The following is a 25,683-nucleotide window of genomic DNA, read 5'->3' as shown; positions in this document are numbered from 1 at the left end:
AGCAGTGGTATCAACGCAGAGTACTGCATACGCGCGTGAAGATAGCCCCCCCCTTTTATAAAATTCGGCTTTCCAGACTGCGTATAGCATTATAATTGTAAACATTCGTTTGGTGGTCGCGTACTAACGTTTGGTAGTCCATTTCCAATGATTGGTAGTCAAAACTATAATTAATAATATTAAAAAAAGGCATACGCGCGTGAAGATAGGCCCCCCTTTTATAAAATTCGGCTTTCCAAACTGCGTATAGCATTATAATTGTAAACATTCGTTTGGTGGTCGCGTACTAACGTTTGGTAGTCCATTTCCAATGATTGGTAGTCAAAATTATAATTAATAATATAAAAAAAGGCATACGCGCGTGAAGATAGGCCCCCCTTTTATAAAATTCGGCTTTCCAGACTGCGTATAGCATTATAATTGTAAACATTCGTTTGGTGGTCGCGTACTAACGTTTGGTAGTCCATTTCCAATGATTGGTATTCAAAACTATAATTAATAATATAAAAAAAAGGCATACGCGCGTGAAGATAGCCCCTTCTTTTATAAAATTCGGGTTTCCAGACTGCGTATAGCATCATGACTGTAGGCATTCGTTTGGTGGTCGTGTACTAACGTTTGGTAGTCCATTTCCAATGATTGGTAGTCAAAACTATAATTAATAATACGAAAAAATGACATGTACGTGTGAAATTAGCTCGATCTTTTTTGAGCTCTCAAAGACTTTCCATGTATAATCATAATTGTAATCATACATTTGGTGGTTATTTGCTGGCGTTTCTTAACGCATTTCAAACATTTTTATTAATTAAAAACGTAATTGTCAAAAAAGAAAGTAGAATATATGATATGTGTAACCATATGCGTCTTGTAGAAATATCCTCACACATTTCCTATTTAAATATAATCATTAATATTCATTTAATGATCAATTTATAATGTTTAGTAGTTAACTCTTAATAAAAAATTAAAAAATAATAAATATAAAAATTAATAATTAAATCTTATCTTATCTTATTAGGAAGAGCAGTCGTCCGGCAAGCGAAAGGTCTCGGGTTCGATTCCCGATTCAGCGACTTTCGGATCTATATTTTTCTCTCGCTTCTAATTCTTGAGGGGGGTTAGAGGGGATGTATGGAATAAAAATCTCAAGTATGAGATTATTCCATACAAGACTTGGCAGTTACCAAGTAGTAAAATTCGTGCCCTGTGCACAATTAATTTAATACCAGCGAAAAATTAAAAAAATTTAGTTGGAATACGCATCAACATCCGCGTTCGGCTCTTAAAAAGGCCTATCACTTATATATTTGTATCTTATACGGAAGAGCCTTAATAGTAATTCTTATTGTTTATCTTATTAATTTTTATATTTATTATTTTTTAATTTTTTATTAAGAATTAACTACTAAACATTATAAATTGAGCATTAAATGAATATTAATGATTATATTTAAATATGAAATGTGTGAGGATATTTCTACAAGACGCATATAGTTACACATATCATATATTCTACTTTCTTTTTTGACAATTACATTTTTAATTACTAAAAATGTTTGAAATGCGTTAAGAAACGCCAGCAAATAACCATCAAATGTATGATTACAATTATGATTATACATGGAAAGTCTTTGAAAGCTCAAAAAAGATCGAGCTAATTTCACACGTACATGTCATTTTTTCGTATTATTAATTATAGTTTTGACTACCAATCATTGAAAATGGATTACCAAACGTTAGTACGCGACCACCAAACGAATGTTTACAATTATAATGCTATACGCAGTCTGGAAAGCCGAATTTTATAAAAGGGGGGCCTATCTTCACGCGCGTATGCCTTTTTTCGTATTATTAATTACAGCTTTGACTACCAATCATCCGGAACGTACTACCAAACACTACCAAACGACCACCAAACGAATGATAGTGTTTATTTTTCGAATTTTAATAGTGGGGGGGGGGCAACTTCACGCAGCTATCAAATTGAAGGTCCCGGAAATAACATTATTGCCGTTATAAGCGTTTAATATCTATATATCAATGTGTGATTTCACTGTATTTAGGTTAGGTTTAAAGATTTAAAGATGTAATTATACTGCAGCGCAAAAATATTTTACGTGTTTACTTTTACGTCATTTCTATTAAATGAAGAAATTCTATTATTACAAGTATAAAAATTGATGGAAAATTTATTTGTTATAATTATTAATATTAATCGTATAATACAAAAATTTTTTTAAAATTTTTTGCTTTTTTTACTTTTATAAATTAATTTGATTTCACTGTATCTATAGGTTAAATTTGAAGATTTAAAGATATAATTAGATTGTAGCATAAATATTTTACTTATAACTTTTATGTTATTTCTATTAAATGGATATAACTTTTACGTTATTTCTATTAAATGGAAAAATTATTTCTATTACACATATATTTCAAGTATTAAAAATGATGAAAAATTTATTTGCTGTGATATTAGCCGTACATAAAATATTACCTTTTTAAATTTTCTGCTTTCCTCTCTTGTTCTAATCGCATATGAAAAGATAATCACGGATAATACATATTGCAATCGACATGTCGCGGAAACATTTAGCTTTAGATTAATTAATTAAATTGAACACATGTAATTAATTTGTCAGAGATACAAATAATATACATATAGTAATTAGTAACGTTGATATTGATACATTTACATATCTCTTGTTTATCATATATGATAACTTCGTTGTTTATATATGAAGAGTATATAACAACAATTTGATTTATTTATTGTTTCAACTCAGAGAGAGACTCAATTTCACTTAATTAATTTTAGAATACAATACAGAATTATTGACAACTTCAATTTAATTCAAATGCTCATCATATTGTTGATTACATATCTAAAAATCATTATCTATATAATTATTAAACAGATTATCCACATAATTAGTATACATAAGATTTACATCTACTATTACCGATCATTGATTGGTGTCGGCCGTCATTTTAATCGCAAAGAGGACCTTGTTTAAGGCGCTGTTTAAGAATTAATACAATCTGTGCGACAAATAACGAGTTGACTTTTATTTCCGTGACGCAATGACTTGAGAAATATCGAGAAAAGAAGTTATCTTAAAGTTCTTCTCGAGAGAATTTTTATAAAGAAGTCGCGTGGGTCGCGAGAATGTGTGCCGTGGTTCTATTCAAGTGCCGGTCGACGACAGAGCAAAACTGCTTTAACGACTGCCTTTCGCGCGCGCGCGCGCACGCACGCACGCACACACACACACACACACACACACAATACTTGTGGCACTAGTTCTCCTAACATGACGAGTCTCGGCTGCGATTACATCGAGCCAAGATGTGGGACATCTCGAAAGAATTATACTCTTTTACTAAATCGTATCTCGCGCGAATTTTTTTATGTGAAAAATTAACGTACAATGTTGAAATACCGGACGTCCTGTGTCAGCTTCTCGCATGGCAGATTCTCTGGCTATTAAATTGGAGATTGTTTTTCTCAAACAGAGATATTCGAACGTTATCAGTTCTTGGATAAAACAGTGCTTTATTGTTGCAGCAGTGTATATGATTATATAGTGTTACAATAATTTACAATGCAGTGCAGTGCTTGTCATTGAATGATTTTAGTTTCTTAGAAGAATGTAGTGTTAGATAAAGTAGTTTGAAAAAGAAGACTTGAGCGACTTAAGATAAGTGTTCACAAATAATATGTAATATAACCTAATTTAATTGGACCCAAGTCTCATGCCTCCATGTTCAGTCTATATGTATATGTATTATGTCTATGCTTTCTTTATAGTCCTTTGCCTGTGTGCTATAAAATAATAGGCTCCTGGGTGCTCACCGTGGCTATATTGGATTGTGACGTCAGAGGCGAGAAAGCACACGCTGAAAATTCTTAGATGCCATTTTTTAATGAAAAGATATTTCGATTAAACACTATTTCAGATGACTTTAGCACACTTTTAAAATACGCCGAAAACTATTCTTTTTCCTTGACAGTCAATTAACATACGGACTACAGCGTGTTCGACTCGTGCGTTTGCGTTGAGCTATATCGACTTGTAACTCAGGAGTTTCTAATTGTGTTAACTGTAAATTCATTTGTATAATTGTGCGTTGATTAAAGTACTTTGACTTTTGCAATAAAGTGACTAGTATCGTATCCTTGGACACTTCACCTCGAAACTCGTAAAGTGTCAGTCCTAATCAAGTCCATTACAGAACATTTTTGGAGCCTTAAGGCTCCTGGCAGTTTGCCGACCATGTCGAAATCGTGACATCAGAAACGAGAAAACACACACTAAAAATTCTTAGTTGCCATTTCGAAATAAAAAAATATTTCGATGTAACAGCACTTCAGATGGCTTTAGCACACTCGTAAAATACGCCGAAAACTATCCTTTTCTTTTTATAATCAATCAATAGCTGTAAAATGTAATATTATGAGGCCCATAGACATATTAATATAGACTGCTCATAAGGTGGTGGGAGGTGTCCTCCTGAGGGAAAAAGACAGCACGAACAGTCCTGGCTTGCTGTCTTCTTCTAATGGTATACTGCGCATACTGGTGCGCAGATTACGTCATAAGCCACGTCCACTAGAAGAAGACAGCAAGCCAGGACTGTTCGTGCCATCCTTTACTTCAGAGGAGGACGCCCCCACTCCCGATTCCACTGCCTCATGAGCAGTCTATATTAATATGTCTATGATGAGGCCCAGTCCGTCTGGTCTTTGCACATGCGCAGTCATTCCGCATGTCAAAGTCTGATATCTCGATCATTTTACGGTTGTTGATTGATTGTCAAGGGAAAAGAATAGTTTTCGGCGTTTTTTAGAAGTGTATTAAAGAGATCTTAAGTGTTATTTTATACAAATATGTTTTTATTTAGAAATGGCATCTAAGAAATCTCAACGTGTTATTTCTCGCCTCTGACGTCACGATTCCAATATGGCCGCGGTGAGCACCCAGGAGCCTTAATATAAAAATAAATCTTATTTCGTTCAAATTAGAAAATATCTGATACTTTAATTTTTAAAAGGTTCCCTTAAGAAGGAAAGCAGGATCCTTTTTAGAAATCCCTGATGCCTATTTTAGAACAAGGTATAATCTAAAAATAAGTGGTCTAAAAATAAGTGGAAAATTCTTATAATATGACCATTTTTTTCGGTGGAAATAAAAATTGATGATTTGACATATAAAAATTTAACGTAAACGTAATTGTAGTCATTGATTCGATGCGCCTCGCTGGATATTCTCTCGAGTTATCGATAAAAGCAGGAACAAAATTACGCCGAAAAATCCAATCGCGCGAAACCACAGAACGATTTAAGGCTCCTGGCTCCTTTCTGACCATGTCGAAATCGTGACGTCAGAGGCGAGAAAACACACGCTAAAATTTCTTAGATGCCATTTCGAAATAAAGAAATATTTCGATGAAACAGCACTTCAGATGGCTTTAGCACACTCTTAAAAAACCCCGAAAACTATCCTTTCCCCTTTATAATTAATCAACAGCTGTAAAATGTAATATTATAAAGCCCAGCCCGTCTGGTCTTTGCACATGCGCAGTCATTCCGCATGTCAAAGTCTGATATCTCGATCATTTTACAGATATTGATTGATTAAAGGGAAAAGGATAGTTTTCAGGGGTTTTTAAGAGTGTGCTAAAGCCATCTTAAGTGCTGTTTAATCGAAATATCTTTTCATTAAAAAATGGCATCTAAGAATTTTCAGCGTGTGCTTTCTCGCCTCTGACGTCACAATCCAAATGCCGCGGTGAGCACCCAGGAGCCTTAAATCACCCGATATTGTCATTCGATCGTAGAATCCGGTACGTGAATCGACGAACGTTGTTCCGGTGTTCGCCATATGTGTGTCATCGTCATCGTTGTCCTGAAAATCCCCGTGGAAGGTCTACGTGCACGCTCCTCTCTATATCCATTCGCCATTACCGGAAGTTCGCACATCCTGGCAGGTAAGGACGTGCCGAATGAGAAGTTCACATCCTCCGCGCGCACCTCTGTGGCATCGTGGCCGGTTGCACTGGTTAGAAACCGGTTGTGCGCGCAACTTTTGTAATGAGATTCCTCAAACGCCGCCGACGACGGTGAAGGGTGGCGCGGGGAAACCACGGGATGAAGGAAGGAAATCGACAGGGACGGATCTAAGGAATTTTTAAAGAAGTGATTTCAAGAATGGAAACTCCTTGAAAAGAATGTTTGGAACAAATACTTTTTTTTATTCTACATAAAATTATTATAAATATTATAAATAATGTTAAGATATATAAATATAATTATATTACGTTACACACACACACAAGTTTACAAAAAATTTTTTTTATTATTTTAAACCATACAAGGTGTTTTTTATACATTTTTGGATGCTGAAAACGATACCGCAAGCCAATTTTCACCAGCACATCAAGTGTCTGAAATAATTGAGATTTATATCTGAGAATATGCTAAAAATAACTTTTTTGCGATATTCGAAATTTTTTTGTAAAAAAGGTTAACATTATCTGGAAATCCTGATCAGATGTCATGAATATATCGTTCATACTCTATAAAATGCATGTTTTATTTCGATATCTTACTTTTTATAGTCATGTTAGGAAGAATTTAAATATACAGAGTTTTGCTGAGATAATAAATATTCCGTCTATGATCATAAAGTCACATAATTATAATTTGTAGTTTAGGATTATCGATATGCATACAAAGTGTAACTTATCGTGATAAAGTCCGCTAAATGTATATACAATATAGTATATGTATATAAATGTTTATAGGGTGTCTCATTTTAATTGCCCACCTTAAACTCGAAACAAATGCATTTTCGAAAAAATGTTCTAGACAAAGTTGTATGATCTAAAGGGGAATAAATAATGGTAAAATCCATTTTGAAAAAAATAATTTTTTTCCAAAAAACCTTTTTTCTTCAAGAGCATCTCCATATGAGAAGTAATTCCCAGCTTTAATCTTTCATAACATGGTTAAAAAATAAGATATTGAAATAAAAAAATGCATTTTATAGGAATGAATAATACATTTATGATATTTGATCAGACTTTTCAGATAACGTTAACCTTTTTTACAAAAAAATCTTAAATATCGCAGAAAAGCCAATTTTTACATATTAAACATCAATTATTTTGGAAATCTGACGTGTTAGTGAAATTTGATTTGCGTCATCGTTTATAGCACCCAAAAATCTATAAGAACCACTTTGTCTAATTTAACATAATTATTGGCTGTAAACTAATGTTATTATATTATCTATTATAAATAATATTTTATTATAAATATTATATTATATTATATTATAAATCTTTGTAAAAATAATAAAAACAGTTGTTATTATATTTTATATCTGAAAAGTAAAGGATGATATATGTATAAATCGAAAAAATCATTTTTTCAAAAGAAATTTGCAACAATTTAAATATACACTTTCAATATAATATAAATTCCAAAATAAAATTAAAATATGAATAAAGTTTGCATAAAAGAATAAATAATTAAGCACGAATAAGATAAAATTCACTTTAAAATTTGAATATAACAGCATAGCTCCTTGATGATTATTTAAGCAGTCTTTATTTTATTACAACATATATTTACTGCATTATTACATTTATAACGACATATAAGTATATATATGTGTCAAAATGTGACATTTAAGCTTCCTTTTCTGTCACATTTTTGTAAATATAGATATACAATAAGATTTATGCATAATGCAATTCCATTATATTATATGTATATTTCTGGAAAGAGCTGAAAGAAGATGTAGGTTTTATTATCCGCCAAAATTGGGAACACAATAATCCATGAAAGATGAGCTAACGTTTTCGCGTAGAGCAGTATCAGTGAAGAAGTTTTGTAGATGCTCGAGCACCTACCTATGGAATCATCTGTTGGAACATGCACACGTTATATGCTTGTGGGGCCGTTCACACGCACGGGAGTGACGTGTAAAGCGAGAGAATACCGCCCGGTTCGGAGTCATCGTCAGCTAGCAAGGCCAATCATCTGTTCGAGGGCAGCCATGCAGAAAGCGCAGTGAACGGATTCGGCTCGTGAAATATGTCGATCCCACAGCCGGATTCCTTCCGAGAAGACGAATAATCCGTAAAAATTCCACAAGGATCCGGATATTTTTATATACATATAATACAAATTAAAGGGAAATAAATTATCTCTCCCCGATTGATAACACTAGTTTATAGTCAAAAATTATTTTAAATCAAACAAGTGTTTCTTTCACATTTTTGGATTCTGAAAACGATGTCGCAAACCAAATTTCACCAGATTTCATCAGATTTCCAAAATAATTGAGGTTTAATGTATAAAAAATGGCTTTTTTGGCGATATTTGAGATTTTTTTGTGACAAAGGTTAACGTTTTCTGCAAAAGTCTGATCAGATATTATGAATGTGTGGATCCTCTGTTAAATGCATTTTTTTTTATTTCAACATCTTAATTTTTTAGTCATGTTATGAAAGATTAAAGTTGGGAACTACTTCTCTACGAAGATGCTCCTGAGAAAAAAAGGTTTTTTGGAAAAAATTATTTTTTTCAAAATTGATTTTACCATTATTTATCCCTTTTTAGATCATACAACTTTTGTCTAGAACATTTTTTCGAAAATGCATTTGTTTCGAAAAATTCAAGATGGGCAATTAAAATGAGACACCTTATATATAAATATATATTTAGTGGAATCTATCACGATAAGTTACACTGCATATATGTTGATAGTCATAAACTACAAAATATGAGTATAATTATGTGACTTTATCATCATAGACGGAATATTTGCTATCTCAGCAACACTCTGTATTTAAATCTTTCCTAACATGACTAAAAGTAAGATCAAAATTTAAAAAAAATACATTTTTTAAGGGATGAACAATTACATTCATGATATATGACATCTGATCAGAATTTCCAGATAACGTTAACCTTCTTCACAAAAAAAAAGCTCAAATATTGCAAAAAAGCCATTTTTTTGTACATTAATTTAAAACGATTTTTTCTCTTTATATCCTTAATTATTTTTCAGGTATAAAATAACAACAGTAAACACACTGTCTTTATTATTATTGCAATTTTTGATTCGAGAGAGACGCAATGTCTTCTTCACAATTTAAATTGCAAATCTCATTTGTCTTAAAAACGTAAAAATATAGTTGACCTGTGTATTTTAATTTGTCATTTGGACTAAAAATCAACTTCATTTTTAAATAGAATAGAATAAAGAAGAATATTTCTACATAATTTGTTATTTACATAATTTATTTTTATTTTTGGCGCAATATACCTACATATGTAATAACTGCGAGAAACGAATATTGAACAGTAACTTATTGTGTTCTCTCCCATTCGGTTCGTCCGAAAATAAATGTCTAATTGTAAGCTAGCTATTGTAACATGCTGATCATTAATTCGAGCGAATTGTAACGGAACTGGACCAGCTGTGCAAATGTGATAAGCGCAACGAGTGCATCAATATGTAATTGCGACGGTACCAATTCGGGGATGCAAATAATGCACGGGATAAGCAACGACAGGTAACCGGCCGGTTTAAATTGCGTGAAAAAAAAGCCCAAGAGAAGAGAGAGAAACATTTTTGTTTTCGTGACTTAAAGCGAAAAAAGCGAGCGCGCGAAAAATTACATTACGAATTTGTTACGAGGATCGCAAATGATCTCGGAGAGATGCTCGTGTCTCTCGACAAGCCATAAATGTTTTTCGCGCGAATATATCTCATTTTCTGTGCGCCAACTTTACTTACGCGAACAGAGTGAGAAGCGCTCCAAATATTTCCGCTTCCGCCAGAGAGAGAGAAAACCTCTCCGTTCGCGGAAAAAACTTCGCGATAAAATTATTTGCGCGCGATGGTCGTTATTATTTTTCAGCGACGCATAAAAATTTTACGAGACCGGTGTTTCGCGAAACGCGCATTTCTAACGAAATCTCTCTTTCTCTCTCTCTCTCTTCCTTTTTTTTTTTTTACCACCCGCACACATCCCGATTTATATAGACCGAGGAACGCTGGTAGTCGCGAGGTTAACTTGCCACGACTTTCAAACTACGAAACTTACCACCTCGGCGAATGTTTGCAAGTTCGTAGAAAGAATATCAGGACCGTATCGCCCAAGTTGCGACTTTTATTAGCTCACAGAGCGAGTCGAGGATCGTGATTCGACCGATTCCGCGGATTTTCACGCGGTCGCTCCGCAGACATTGCGTATAGCCACATGATAACTCTAGCATTTTCCACATGGGTAAATATTGCGTTTGATTTCTTGCGAGATTTTGATAACTAACAAAAGTGAACATCATTAATCTCATTGATGAGACATATATTTATATATATTTACTAAATTACTGCTCGCATAAATAGTCAGAGACATAAGATGCTTCACCTTTAGGGAGATGCGTAGGTTGGTTCAGGATAGGAAAGGATGGAAATACGCGTCCAACCAGTTTTCGAACTGAGAACTCTATGATGATGATGATGATAATGATGATGATGATGATGATGATGATTTTTGGTGATGATGATATTTATTTCTTCATATATTCATATATTTATACATTTATAATAAATCCTATATTTATATATTTATTATAAATCTTAAATAAATATACATAAATATGAGAACAATATATATACATATGTAGGGGAAAGTATGCTAAATCGTACTCCCCCTAAGGTAAATATTAAAATTGCAATAAAACTATTAAAGAAATGACACCATTTTTTTATTCACTTGAAACTATGGTTCTTTGTCAACGGTATACGCTAAACGTTAACACAAATTTATCGTTGTTTTATTATATATTGTAAATTAAAAATTTTTTTAAAGTAGTATTTGGTACGATTTATACAATACCGGTTTGCTAAATTGTACCCATGAGTTTTTAAATCGTACCTCTCACAATAAAATTAAAAAATTGTAACAAAAATGAAGTTTATTTTTTACAAAAGTTCTCAGTCTGCAACAAAACACATCTATAAGAATGTTATATTTATAATCATAAATCTTTAAACTCTTAAAAAATTTAAGAAAAATATTTTTTGTATCACACAAAAATATAAATATTATCTCAACATAATTATAAAATTTGTAATATTTTCTTTAGTTGTCCATTTAAATATAAAGAAAAAAAAACTAATGCCTAAGTAAAAAAATTAATTTAGTAAATCGTACAATATAGGAAAAAGTTAATGGTACGTTTTATCGAACTTTTATTGCTTTGTCTTTGTAAATAAAAAAATAATCTTAAAATATTTTGCCGATTTTTCAACGCTTCCATATACAGGATTAACTAAGATGATAAAACGCTTTAATAATAAATTTAATCACTTATCTTTGTCAATGTGATAGCTTAGGCACGGGGTATCGAATATTACATGAAAATCATACAAAATAAATTTATAAACGTCACTCATCAACGGATCGCTTGAGAAGGAAACAAACATTGTAGCATTCGAGTATGGCTAGTTACGATACAGCAGCGTTAAGACCTTAAAATATTTTAATTCTGTTTAAGAAATACAGTAGAGGTATGATTTAGCATACTTTCCTCTATATATTTTTTTTCTTGATAAAAAATAAATAGTTAATTATTTCTTGCTATTATTTTTCTTTTATAAATACATGATAAGCCAAAGTCACTTTTCGTATTCTGTTGATTTTAAGCCATAAAAAATTTGTCATTTAAATGTAAAATTATTAGGTATAATTTATCACATTCTATTTAAGTCAGTTTTATTAATTTTTTATTTAACAGACTATCTCTTTTTCACACAGATAAAATATTTTGCGAATACTACTATTCAATTGATCCATCATTATAAATTAAACTGTGCTTAACATTAACATCTGTATATGAATGCAATTAATATTATTCGAGTTAAATAATTTCGTGCATGAACCGTGAAATGGATCCCAAATGAGTGTGCGACCTTTCATGGCGCGGCCACTATTTAATTACGCAGAGTGCTTGGTAGGAAAAACTCTCCACCTATCACTAGGCCACAGTGCTACATTTCATGAAAACCCGAACTCAGTCCGTCGCCCGGTTGCGGGAAAATCAATAATACCTTTAATCCGTCCCCGTGAAATAAGCTCGCACGGAGTTCATTACCGTGTGGTTACTTCAACCCGAGAACAATTCGGTTGGCTAGATCGTAATGCGATCCTCGCATTTTTCATATCATCCATATGAAATACCAAGTTTCAATATTAGTCCAGGTAATGGGGAGTTTTAAATGGAATTAAGTCGGGAAGTTTGGAAATTGGTGAAGCTGTATATATTTTTGTGATTCATACTAAATTTGCAACCTCGACATTTTTCCGCCGGCGCCACTAGCTTGTTAAAATGGCGGCAAAAACCTGTTTTTTCAAAATATCTCGGCTCTCATGCATTCTAACGCAAAAATAGTTATTATGAAAAAGAAAGAGAATAAAATTTGCTACAATTAAGGTCGTATACAATTTTTTCGTACAATCAATAGTTTCAGTGAAACAGCCCTAGGAAAGTGAAGTATTTTCTTTCGTATCTAGAAAAAGTGCATTTTTTCGTACTCATTTTATTTATTATCAGTTTTTTTATCAGGTGGTACTGTTTTTACTTTCTGCATTGTGTTTATCATTTTGTAATATTATTTGAACATAATGCCGTAATAACTCATTTCCACACCACCCTTTGAGGTAGAGTATATGGCGCGTTTTTTTTATGTGGTGTCCCCTGTAGGCCTATTCCACAGTAACGTGACTATTGTTTTCAATTGAGTACTCCTGATGTTGATGGAATAGGATCGCTATAATTTTCTTCTGTATTTGCATAACACGTCAAGTTTACTTTTGATCTGGTTGCAGCACAGGATAAATATCACATATCCTGCATGAAAAAATACAAATGTAGATGAGGCAATGGGAAACACATACTCTTTTTCGAGAAAAACATTTTTTTTTTAAAAGCGCCATATATTCTATCTCAAAGGGTGATGTGGAAATGAGTTTATTGCGGCATTATGTTCAAATAATATTACAAAATGATAAACACAATGCAGAAAGTAAAAACAGTACCACCTGATAAAAAACTGATAATAAATAAAATGAGTACGAAAAAATGCACTTTTTCTGGGTACAAAAAAAAATATCTTACTTTCTTAGGGCTATTTCACTGAAACTATTGATTGTACGAAAAAATGTATACAACCTTAATTTTATTAGCAAATGTATACAACCTTAATTTTATTAGCAAATTTTATTCTTTTTCTTTTTCATAATAACTATTTTTGCGTTAGAATGCATGAGAGCCGAGATATTTTGAAAAAACAGGTTTTTGCCGCCATTTTAACAAGCTAGCGGCGCCGGCGGAAAAATGTCGAGGTTGCAAATTTAGTATGTTGTTAGAGTTACAAAAATCTACAGCTTCACCAATTTTCAAAACTTCCCGACTTAATTCCAAGTAGACCTTCTTTTTTCTCCCCGTTGCCTGGACTATATCTGCCACTAATAGGCGTGAATAGAGAATAATAGAAAAAGTAATATGCGTTGCAAAAATATGTCGAGAATCGAGTAATTTGACTTATGGTTTATTAATAACGACGAATTTGCATATATCTCTTTTCCTCTTCAATTTAAAATATTTTGCAAAACTATCAATATCTCTTCTCGTTAACGACAAGGATTATTCAAAAATTTGAATCTCGCGTTTTACATTAATTTTTACATATAAATTAGTTAATTTTTCGTAAAGAATGGTTTTTATCGAATAAATTTTGATAATAGTAAATAAGGAAATATAATAATGATTTAATTGTAGAATTGTTTGTTAAGGTGTATTTATATAAATTTAAAATGTATTTTGAAAGAATATTTCATTTAATTTTATAAATTATTTTATTTTTATTAAAGTTGGATTTGTAAAGAAAGATTAAGTTGTAGATAAATAACAATGAAATTAGTGTTTATTTAATAAAAAAAATAATAGTAATAAATATTTATCGAAGTTAAAGATAATTTGTTTATTTCAAATTAAACTTGAAAAATATAAAAAATTATTTAATATACTCCTAATTACAATTAAAAATAGTATAATTAAATATAAATACAAATTATTAAATATAAATTTGATTTTCATATTGATAAGTTTAAACAAATTATTCAAGAGTAAATTAATAAATTAATAATAATAATAATGGAATTTATATATATATATATATATATAATATTTGTTGATAAAATAAATATAATGGAAATTAATGTTATAGCGAATAAAATCGATGTCTCGCAGACATGACGTGAAGTTTATGTCATCTGATGAATATTAAGGATTTAGTTAATAGAAATTTGATGAATTTCAGGCTTGTTCTCTCGCACATGTAAATCAATCCGCGCAAACTTCTCCGCGTTAATATGCGTACGCGAAATAAAATTACAATTTGTAAACAACATCGTATAAACGTGGGACAACACTCGCGTGCAGAATTGATCTATCGCCGTCTATCGTGCGTTATCCACCGCGAGAACGGACAGCCGCTCGATCAAACAGAACGTAAATCAAAGAGAGACAGAGAAAGAGAGAGAGAAAGAGAGACAGAGAGAAGAAGACATAACGCATGGTGTCCCGCGAATGAAATCTTTCATTTTCTGATAGTTCGCGCTATCCCCTTTAATCGCGAATGTCGCGTATCATCAAAACGTGCTAATTTGCGGATTTTTCTACGAAAGATGTTATGCAATTTTTTTCTTAAAAATGTTAAAAATCGGATATATATGTGTGTGTGCATATAGATATATATATATGCGATATTCATCATTCTTCCCCGATTTTAACCCTTCTATCAATGAACAGGTATCCATATATTGATGAAAATGGATTGACAGAAGGTTTAACACAGATATAAATGAATTAATTTTTAGGATAAAAATATAAATATCAGCTAAGAGAAATCATACAAATGCTTAGAAATATAAAAGATAAAAAAAATTATTTATTTTCGATAAAACAATATTTTCATCGTGAAAAGATAAAGTCCAAGATCGCCAAGAGAGTGATTCTAAGCTATTAGAGACGTGCGACTTCCTGCTTATACGTCTGTATAACTAATGCGTGTTTCGCATACACTAATAATGAGTGTAATAATATACAGGGTGTGTCTCACAATACGATGTCCATAGTTTAACTACATGTTCCTGGGATTATTTTGAGTAAAAAAGTTGAAATCAACATAAGGTCACATTGCAATGGTTTTCTCAATAAAAATCAAAAATTTCAAATTATAATTTTTTATTGCGTTTATACTTGATTTAATTATAATTTTATTGTTTTAAGAAGAATACAGCATATCTGATTAATTCAGATAATAAAATATGTAGTAATTTAATGTAATAAGATGAACATTATGTTAGAACAAAATTATTATTTAATTATTATTATTATTTATTTACATTGTTACACATTTGATGGAATAATAATTTAATATAATGTATATTTGTGTACGTGTGTATTTTAAATTTAAAAAGTGGACGGGAGAAGGGATCCCGAAAAAATTCTAACCTAGCCTAGCCCAAATCTATTTCTAATTGAAATAAAAAATAGATTTATTATATTAAAAAATTTAATGAAAAATGTCTATGCTAAAAAGTTTGAAATCTCGATATATTAAAAAAAAAATTTGAAACATCGATATCTCGAAAACTATTGATCCTAGCGCATCGTAGTTTGCGACATTCTTTTTCTCGGTAAAAAATCTATCAAACACATCTATCAAATTGTGGAATCCCGAAAATAACATTCTCCCCAAGCTACAAACATCCTGTTGCGGAACATCCTGTACAGATTACGTACTCCGTAGTAATATACAGACCATATCTTGCACACGTGCACGCTGCATATAGCGTCGTCGCGGTCCTCTTTGCAATTGGGACACTTCACGGCCCGCGCGCGAGCTGCATTGCGGGTCATTTGCGGCGGTTTCTGCAAAAATGCAGCGTCGCGAAGAACGGACCGTTACAAATTTTCCCTTCCGACAAACAAGTTTATCGCTCTCTGCCAAAAAATTTATTCTTTGAGACATATATCCCTTTGCCAAAAGTTTCGCAATAAATTCGAACGATAATTCTCCGACGTTCGTATCTGTTCGTCGCATTTAGCGCTATCTTACTAAAAGTGCAAATGATTCATATATTTATCTTTTATAAATATTATATACAATGTGTTATTTTGAATTGAGACTTAAACAATTAACATATTAAAGAATTCAATTTATAATGATCATAATATCTATCTATAATTGATAAAGATTATAACTAGATTGATGGATACCCATAGGTACCTATAGCAACTTAAATGTTAAATAATTAATAAGGATTATAATTAGATCGAGATATATATGTAATCTATTAATATTTTAAGTTCATAAGTTTTTCTTGTTAAGTTTGTTAAGTTTTACCGTAAACACTGAAAAACAAATGGCAAGCATTGATTTTTATTATAAAACAAATTTAATTATTCCAATACACATATCACTCATCATTTTCGCTCACTAATGGCAATAAAATATAGTAAGCTACTGACAATGAGAGAACGATGCCAATAATCTTTTAACCTTTCTGTTAATGAACAAGTACCTATGTATCCAAAGCAACTTTAGGTACTCAAACGTTAAAAATTTTTGTGTTGGAACTTTTCTCCGTCTGAAACAAACTACAAAGGACCTTAGTATTTGGAGACCTCTTAAAATATAACGGGAAATAATGTTCGACACCCAGCAGCTACTATATAAAAAAATGGTTGTAATGCAATGTAATGTGTCGAAACCACCCAGTTGGTACCCAGGTATCCATACATTGAAGGAAGGGTAAAAAATTATTACATTGACAGAAAGATTAATCGCGAAAAAAGAGAAAAGTTATTTGATCTTTACGTGTCAGATATAAAAGTGTGCTTATGAGACATAATAAAACTTCGAAACATAATAAAACCCCTTTCTTCGTTTCTTGAACATATTCTAGCGATAAATAGCGATAAATAAGAAAACATTGATATCTGTCTAACTCTGGAATAATAAATATTTAACGGAGAAACGATTTGACTGATGTGATAGACATAATCACATTTTGCTAGCAGAATTTCATCCCAAAAAGGAGGAGAACTTTACGAAAGGGGATGGAAAAGAGTGTAATCGATGGATCGCGCGCGCGCGCCAATGATTTTCTCATTTAATATCATTGAGATAGGAACGCAAAGGCGCGCACACAACGACCAGCTATAATTCATAAACATTTCCATCAAGCATGAGCGTTATTAAACTAAACAATATGACACACTTCATTTGAACGCGAAAAAAGCGTTGCTTTCATGCAACGCGTAATAATAAACTCTCATTGTAATGCAAACAAAAGCGTACCGGAAGGTACGCAAATTTCACTCCGCCTTGGAAATATTGTTTCGCTGTTATATTTCCCAAACGCAAAAAGAGGGAAAGAGAGAACTAATAACCCGGCTTCGTGAAGCTCTTTCACGAAGGCTGAAGAATATAAAAATTAAAACGAACCCCTTTACACAACTACCCCCTTCTCTCCCTCCCGTTTACCTAAGTGCTGCCTTTGAAGTGCTGTTTTTTTTTGTGCTGCTTCCTTTCGACTCTTCATATACATCATTCTCTTCTAATAAAGCTTGTCAGAGTTAAGAGTTTTCGCGAAAGTGGAAAAGGGGGTAAAAATCTCGAAGGACTCACGTGATTCACGCTTGTGTATACTCACCCAGAACATGACGTTAAATCCAAAGATCACGTACTTGAGGCAGCAGCTCACCTCGCTGGTATCCCTTCGATACTTCCGCACGGCGGGCATGGCTGAGAGACATTTAGATCTTAAGATCGTGCGAACCCCCTCGCATACGTGCCGTACACAGACACTAACACCAGAACCGAGAGAACGGAAATACACGAGGGTACACGCGTGGCCAATCGACGATGGGGATAAAAAAGAAGAGGGGGAGAGAATTTACGGAGCCGCCGCGAAGGCGACGAGGGAACACACTGTGTAATTCATATACAACGCGCGAGGAAACTCAGGAGCAGCACATCACCTACGAGCTGATCAAAAGAGAGACGACATGGCCACAACGAGGGACCCTTTCTTTCAACCTCCTCTTTTCTAGATCGATTCTCTTTTTGGAACGCCCGCGCGTACTTTTATCTCTCACTCTCTTCCCTTCTGTCACTCTTTCTCTCGGGTTTGGGCTCGATCAGCTGATCACCGTAACGCACCGTACCGCAATTACGACTACCGACATTGTCACGTCACGGCGCGCACTGCTCGCAGTCGGATCAACGAGACTGCCAGCAAGTCGCGACCACCGCCTCCTGCTCTCCCCCCTCCTCTTCTGCGCCGCACTTTGCGTGTTCCGCCACCCCCCGGCGATCACCCCCTCTCTTCCAAACATCCTGCTTCCCCTCCGTCGCTCGGAGTCTGCCTTGCGCTCCCACTTTCAGACAGTCTCGTTGATCTCTCTTTCGCTCGCGATGAGTCTCCTCCGTCCGAGCGACTCCCACTCCCCCTTTGCTACCCTACCTGACATGGCATCCCCCTCTGATCCGGCACTCTCCCTGTTCCAGGGCCGGCTCTAAGTATATGTACAGAGGAAGCACGTGTTTTTGGTTTCTGTCAGAGCTCTTTCACAGCTTTGATTTCGCAAACCATTTGGAAATAAAATTATATTCATTTGTCTTTTTGTTTCCATAAACAAATTAATAATACATTCATAAATTAAGCGTGATAATGTATTTAAAAAAAATGATGATTACAATCACTAGCGGATCCTGACGTCGATAATAGAAAAGAGATTTCGGCAAAATTATTGATATTTTTCTTTTGATCATATTTAGCTTTTATTTCAGGATCAACGACTGTGAAACTTGAACCTATTTTTATTCTATTTTTAAATTATTATATTTTTTGTTTTTCTAATTTTTTTTATTTTTTGAATATATTTTTTTACATACTACTTTTTTTTTCTATTATTTAAATAATTGCCCTCGAGTTCTTTTTAGCCATTTTACCTAAAATATCCTCAATAGATGACTTTAAATCATGAACTCAACATAATTGATTTTTTTTTAATTTGAAAGGGAAAGGTTTTAACTTCAATCCTCCCCTCCTTCTTCTATTATATGCGCCAATGATTATAATAGTTTTATTAGGAAAAATCTCCTTGATTTAAAATATACTTAAAAAAATAAGCACTTATTAGTATATTTATAAAAGAGAGTATAAAAAAAAATCTCTTCCTCCAAATGATTAACATTGTCGTATTAAGAGCGTTAATCTAAAAAAAAATAAGAGAAATTTTAAAATATTAAAATCTGAAAAAAATTATTCGATGATGAAAAATTCATTCACATAAGAGAGGCAGCGGTCCTGCATCTCCCTCGCGCATTCCATCTCATTTGCTCTGTCTGATCGTCCTTCCCTGTCAGTCGGCGGCCTTCCGCTTTCCCCTCCCCCCTGCTCCCTTTTTCATCATCCGCTCGTTGTTATCCCCTTTCGTTTTCCCTTCTGTATCTTTCTCCTTTCATTTTGTCTCTCTCTCTCTCTCCTCTCCCTCTTCCTCACACGTCCTCTCTTCCGTTCGCTTTATCGTTCTTCGCGTCTTTCTTCTCGTCTTTTAAGGTACGTCTCCATTAACGCCCTTTTCGCGTTTGCGTGCGCGCTTTTTCGCGATTTTGCGTCTTGTGCCATTTTTACGACCTCCATATAAACGTTAAGTTTACGATCCAATCGATTAGACGGCACGTAAATCTCTCTCACGCAGCATATAATGGCCAATTTTTATATATATATATATGCATGTGCACTAGCGGATCCTGACGTCGATAATGGGGGGATTTCTGCAAAATTATTTGATTTTATATTTTTGGTTTCATGCTTAGCTTTTACTCCAGGACCAAAGACGTCGATAGCTCTTTAACGTTTGTTTTTCTTTACTTATATTTTTTAAACGGATTCAGCAAAATTGTTTCTTTTAATTTGCAGAGGGGGGGGGGGGGGGTTAACGTATATATATACGTATATCCACATATTTTCATATTTATTAAAAGTTTGTTCATTTTTTAATATATTTAATGCTTCTTCTCTTCTTTTCGAGTGCTAATATTTTATAATACATACTGTTTATGCTTATATATTATACATATTTTACATAATTGATGTAATTATTTGTTTATTTTTGTTTACACATATTTAACCGTTAAATTATCTATGTTTAAACATATTTAAATATTAGGTCGGTGCAAAAGTTCTTGCCGATGCTTATATGCATGCGTTAATATGATTTTATGAAAAAAAAATAATTTTGATTCAAAAAAGAAAAAATGGTTTTGGTTGAAAGATGGAAAAAAGTCGTAAGAAATGATGGAAAATACTTTGATTAATTTATGTTATAATTTTTTTTTATTTTGTAAAGAAAATGACAAAAAATTGGCAAGAACTTATGCACCGATCTAATATATAACTGAAAAGTCTCTTATAACACAATACTTTTTTTCATATTCTCACATTCTAGCGTGACAATTCGTCCTTAGGACATTACGTGAGCAGGTTTATCATTGTAATCGCCTCAAGTTAATAATGATAAATGAACTTATATCATTTTATCTTATTTAAATTAACGCAAAATACATATAATTATTAAAGCTAACGATATCTATTTTCGAGTTTCAACGATTGCAATCGTTAAATGTATATATTTGTTCTTCTTTTGTATTGTGTGTGTGTGGTGTGTGTGTGTGGAAACATAATATAAAGTTTACGTAGAAGAAAAATGATTATTTTCTTATTTCATTTGCAAGTAAAATATAATTTCAAGGAATGCGCGCGCTTGTGCAATATTTTATCAACGACAGTCAAAAGTATAAAAATATACACGTGAATTAATCTAAGTTAACAAATAATAAAAATTATAAAAAGAGTTTAGTCGAATTCTTTTTTATTATGTATTCGAGAGTTATAGTAAACTTTATTTTTTCAAATTTTAAGAAAATACATTGTAAGAAAAAGTATGTAATTTTTGTAATTAGTAGCTATGTACTTTTTTACAAACAATTATGTGTTTTCTTCACACCAATTGGTTTCTTTCATTATTTTATAAAAATATTAAAAAAGATCGTCGAAAAATGAATATTTTATGAGAAATTTCATAATTTGTATACCTTTAGATGGCCAAAAAATGAATAGTTTATGAGATATTTTCTACCAAATTTAAGTATAAAATATCTCATAAACTATATTCATTTTTTTGCCATCTTATCCTTATTTTTATGCTGAAAATTGCAAGGAATCGATTTATATAAAAAACGAAAAATTCCAATATATTAAAAAAATGAAAAATATTGGAATTTTTTTTCTTGACCCTTAAAACTTCAAAATAAGTGTCTTAATTTTGTAAATACTAATTTTTTAAATCGGAATGGTGTAAAATATCAAAAAGTGCGATTTTTGAAAAAAAATTGAAAAAAAATCGAGTCTTAAAAAATCAAAAATATTTGAATTTCCTTTTCGCGAATAACTCAAAAATTTTGTTTTTAAGTCTAAAATGTTATACATTTAAAAAAAAATCGAAGGAGTTTTATTGAGGAAAAAAAATAATTTCAGTTAAAATTGACTAAAATACTATTAAATTTTCTTTTTTTAATTTTTTCAATATTTTTTCAAGAAATACATTCAAAAATAAAAAAATGACCGCCTTATTAATGACAATATTTTTATTTTTCTTCAAGTTATAAATATTTGAAATTTTTAAAATCAATTTTTTTTAATGTGAAATTCGAAAATCGATAGAGATAAAAATCTAAAAAAAATTCATGGAAGCTACTTTCAATAGATACAAAAACATGAAAAAAAAATGAAGCAAATCAAAAATGGTCGAGACAAAAAAGTCGTTGACTTGATATAGAATGCCCCATATGTGTATATATATACAGAGTGGCCCACCAAAAACGAAACAGACATGTTTTTAGGGTGAAATTTTTAGGGTAAAATTAAGCTCTTTTTTGGAGTTGAAGTTATGTGAACGAAAATAGCCAATTAATATGTTCTCCTTGAAAACAAAATTGACCTGTCCGAGCGTTTTTTGAACAAATAGTTAAATGCCAAAAAATATGTCTGTTACGTTTTCCGCGCGCGGTGGGCTAGTTTATATATATGTATATCTACTCTATATATACAATATAAAAAGATTTGCTGAAATCGGTCACGTTTTTATGTCACGTTTTTTTGTAACGTATATTTAATTGGGATTATGGTGAGGGTGGAGGATATGGGGAGAGGAGAGGGCGGGGAGGGGTGAGAGAGTGTGGGAAGGAAAGAGGGAGGGAGGGAGAGGAAAGAGTAAAAAATAAATATATAAAGAGCACCCTCGGGGGGTTGGCCGCCGTAGACGGTAGGGGAGCACGGCGGAGTCTCCCTAGTATATATACAATATTATATGTATATAGATCGATAAATTTATCAATAATTAAAGAATTAAAAATTTTTTCTCCTAAGAACGTTCAATGATCACAATAAGATCCTAACAATAATATTAGCATCGTTCAAGAATATTTAAAGATTAATAAAAGACTTTTAAGAATTAGAATGTTTTCTACGCATATATTTTTACTTTTTTTGTTTATTCTCTACTAAATTTATATTCTTTTGTACTTTGGATATAGAAATATCAACGTAGTGGAAACGTACCTTTAAGGTCGGCCACTTGTTCAATCTCTTTCTTTTACCATGTTTTGCGTGTCCACCATGACGTTCAACACGTTTCACGGGCTGCAGCATTGCTAGGTGCACATGCGTCCATTGTGAACCATTCAGATGAGAGATAGTCATTTTCCATAAGTCAGTTTGTATTAAATTCTATAAAATTTTTTATAAAATATATTTTATATATTATTGTAATTCTCGACTGCATCATATGATTATACATATTAATATGCAATATAGGTCTTAATTCTTATTTACTTTTACTCTATACTCTTTAAGCATATATTTACTCACTATTTGATTTTATTAAAACCGCCGATCTTCGCTTATTATTTTGAAATTCTGTAAGATAGTACTATTATATGGAAAATATACAAAAATAATTAATAAATAATTATATAACATGTAATTAATTTTTTTAAAATTATTTTTAATTCTAATAAATTATATGCTTCTTTATTATTTTCTATAAATACGTTTCTGAATACGCCTAAAAAGCGATTCTGACAATCGGTGGCCAGTTTTTGGGCTCATCTCTTCTTCGGTCTTCGGTCTAATGTTTCGTTACAGTATTATTTCGGAAGATAGAAAAATAGAGAGAAAGGTAGAGAGAAAAGTTCTTTGTTACTTTACGAAATCGTTTAAGTCATTAAGAGAGAACAACGTTGAAAGATGAGGAAGTCTTTATCCCTCATGAAAACAAAGCCAAAAGCCAATCGACGATTTATCTTCCTCTTTATCGTTGCACTCTTAATTAAGTAAGTTGTATAGCGATCAAACAACTGAAATCTCGAGTGATAGTAATTTAACTTATATTACATTCTCTTTTAAATAATACTTTTACATATAATGTAAAATGTACAAAATGTATATGTATAAGAAATCTCATTACTTTCTCGATTTTCAATAGTTCAATTTTTCTTGAAATTTAGTTAAATTTGTTTTCGGAATTTTGATTTGTCTCTTTAGTATCTCTTTAGAGAAGAAAGAGAGTATATATTTTCTTAATATTTTTTCAAACTTTGCAAAAATTTAATTTTGTCAAAGTCAAGTGTAAAATTTTATTATAATAGAATTTACCTGCATGAAGTTAGCACCCTATTTTTGAAATTTTTAAATTTTTTAAGTTGTTCCAGGTTGTTCTAAATTGTTCCAGAAGATAAAATTTATATAATAAAAATTTTCGCGGAAAATTCAAAAAAACAATTTTTTTATCTGGCACATTATTTTTCGAAAATCGAACTTTTCAAGATTGTTCTAGTTGTTCTAAACATTGTTCCAAAGTATTAATTTAATTGGTCAAAAATTTTAAGAAATATTTAAAAAAAACAAAAATTTTGAAAAAAAAAAACGTTTTTGGCTTTTTTTTATAAACAAAATAACTTACAACATTTAGATTATATTTATAACCGCGTAGAACAACTCGGAACAAGATTATTAAAACCAGAACAACAATATTAGGCCTACTTTACTCTTCATTGGGAAATTTTAGTTTTCGATTTTATTGGGTAAAAGACTTGTTCCAGGCTTCCTGCTTTAGTTCAGAGCATAAAACTTTTGTTCTGAGTTGTTCTAGTCGAGAACACGATAGTTCTGAAGCGGGAAACCTGGAACAAGTCTTTTACCCAAGAAAATCGAAAAATAAAATTTTCCAATCAAGAGTAAAGTGGGCCTAATATTGTTGTTATGGTCTTAAAAATTTTGTTCTGACTTTTTCTTGTTGAGAACACGATGGTTTTAAAGCGGGAAGCTTGGAACAAGTCTTTTACCCAAGAAAATTGAAACATAAAATTTTTCGATCAAGAGTAAAGTGGGCCTAATATTGTTGTTTTGGTCTTAAAAATTTTGTTTTGAGTTGTTCTACGCGGTTGTAATCTATATAATCTAAATCGACAATGTTGTAAGTTATTTTGTTTATGAAAAAATGACCAAAAACGTTTTTTTCAAAATTTGTGTTTTTTTTTAAATATTTCTTCAAATTTTTGACTAATCAAATTAATACTTTGGAACAATGTTTAAAACAATTATGTTACGTCCGGCGGACTTCACGATTCTTTTCTTTCCCACGACCAAGGCGAAGTTTGTTGTTAGGTAAATAAAAAAGGAAGAAAAAAGATAATAATAATCTAAGCGGCACGTATATAATAAAACGAAAACGTGCCCAGCGAAACGGACAGCTGCAGATATCGTGAGCGACCGATAAATATTACAAAATCGGTAAATAAAAGAGACCAGGCGGAAAGATGCCGAAAGCGGATTCTTGCCGACACCCTCGCGAATAATAAGTTAAAATCACATATCGGCAAAACATAAAGACGGCGAGAACGCGCCGAAAGCAAATCCTTCCCTAGTAAAATTAGGGGAAAACAAATAATGAAAACGAAAGTGTGCAAAATAAGATAGCACACCTGCGGGTATTCTCGCGAGAAAGCGGCGAAAAATATAAAGATTAAAAAGATGCCACACGCATCGCCTCTCAGCAAACAAGCTCTAAGCCGCACGTGAGGGCAATAAAGCGAGAACCCGCCGATAAAAGCGGCACTAACAAACGACAAATATCGCGATATAGGAAAAACTAACAACAAACACCGCCGCCGATATCGAAATCTCGAGACATCCCCGTTTTTGGGAAAGCGAGCTCCGATTCGCAGACGCCTGCACTAAACTTTTGATTCGTCGATCCTTGCAACGCTCCCCATAGAAAGGGAAAGTAAAAATATTAAAAACGCGATTATGAACTTCTATACGCAGGATTTTGTCAAAAGGCGGAACGGAGGGCGTGAATCAAAAACCGGGATATAAACGCGAACTTCTCTGCGGAGCGTCACTTATCGTTCTTCGTCGAACATCCACAGTTTCCTTGCGTTTTCACCGCAACACTTA

At 32.3% G+C, this 25,683-nt stretch overlaps 1 protein-coding gene across 4 annotated transcripts in view; it reads right to left on the bottom strand.

The window, feature by feature from the left end:
- The window catches only part of Tsp26a (Tetraspanin 26A), a 182,874-nt gene extending 164,497 nt beyond the window's left edge, over positions 1-18,377 (bottom strand). For all 4 annotated transcript variants that reach the window (XM_083050986.1, XM_083050987.1, XM_083050989.1 and 1 more), the window contains exon 1: positions 17,812-18,377. The gene's annotated coding sequence lies outside the window, so the exon portion shown is untranslated. The remainder of the gene's footprint in view (positions 1-17,811) is intronic.
- Positions 18,378-25,683: the final 7,306 nt, after the last annotated feature.

Source organism: Prenolepis imparis, unplaced genomic scaffold (genome assembly GCF_030444845.1).
Source record: "Prenolepis imparis isolate NDT839.2.m4 unplaced genomic scaffold, iyPreImpa1.0 SCAF_12, whole genome shotgun sequence".
Classification (NCBI taxonomy): domain Eukaryota; kingdom Metazoa; phylum Arthropoda; class Insecta; order Hymenoptera; family Formicidae; genus Prenolepis; species Prenolepis imparis.
The sequence above is the reverse complement of the archived record's forward strand: the minus strand, read 5'-3'. Positions and strand labels throughout refer to the sequence as shown.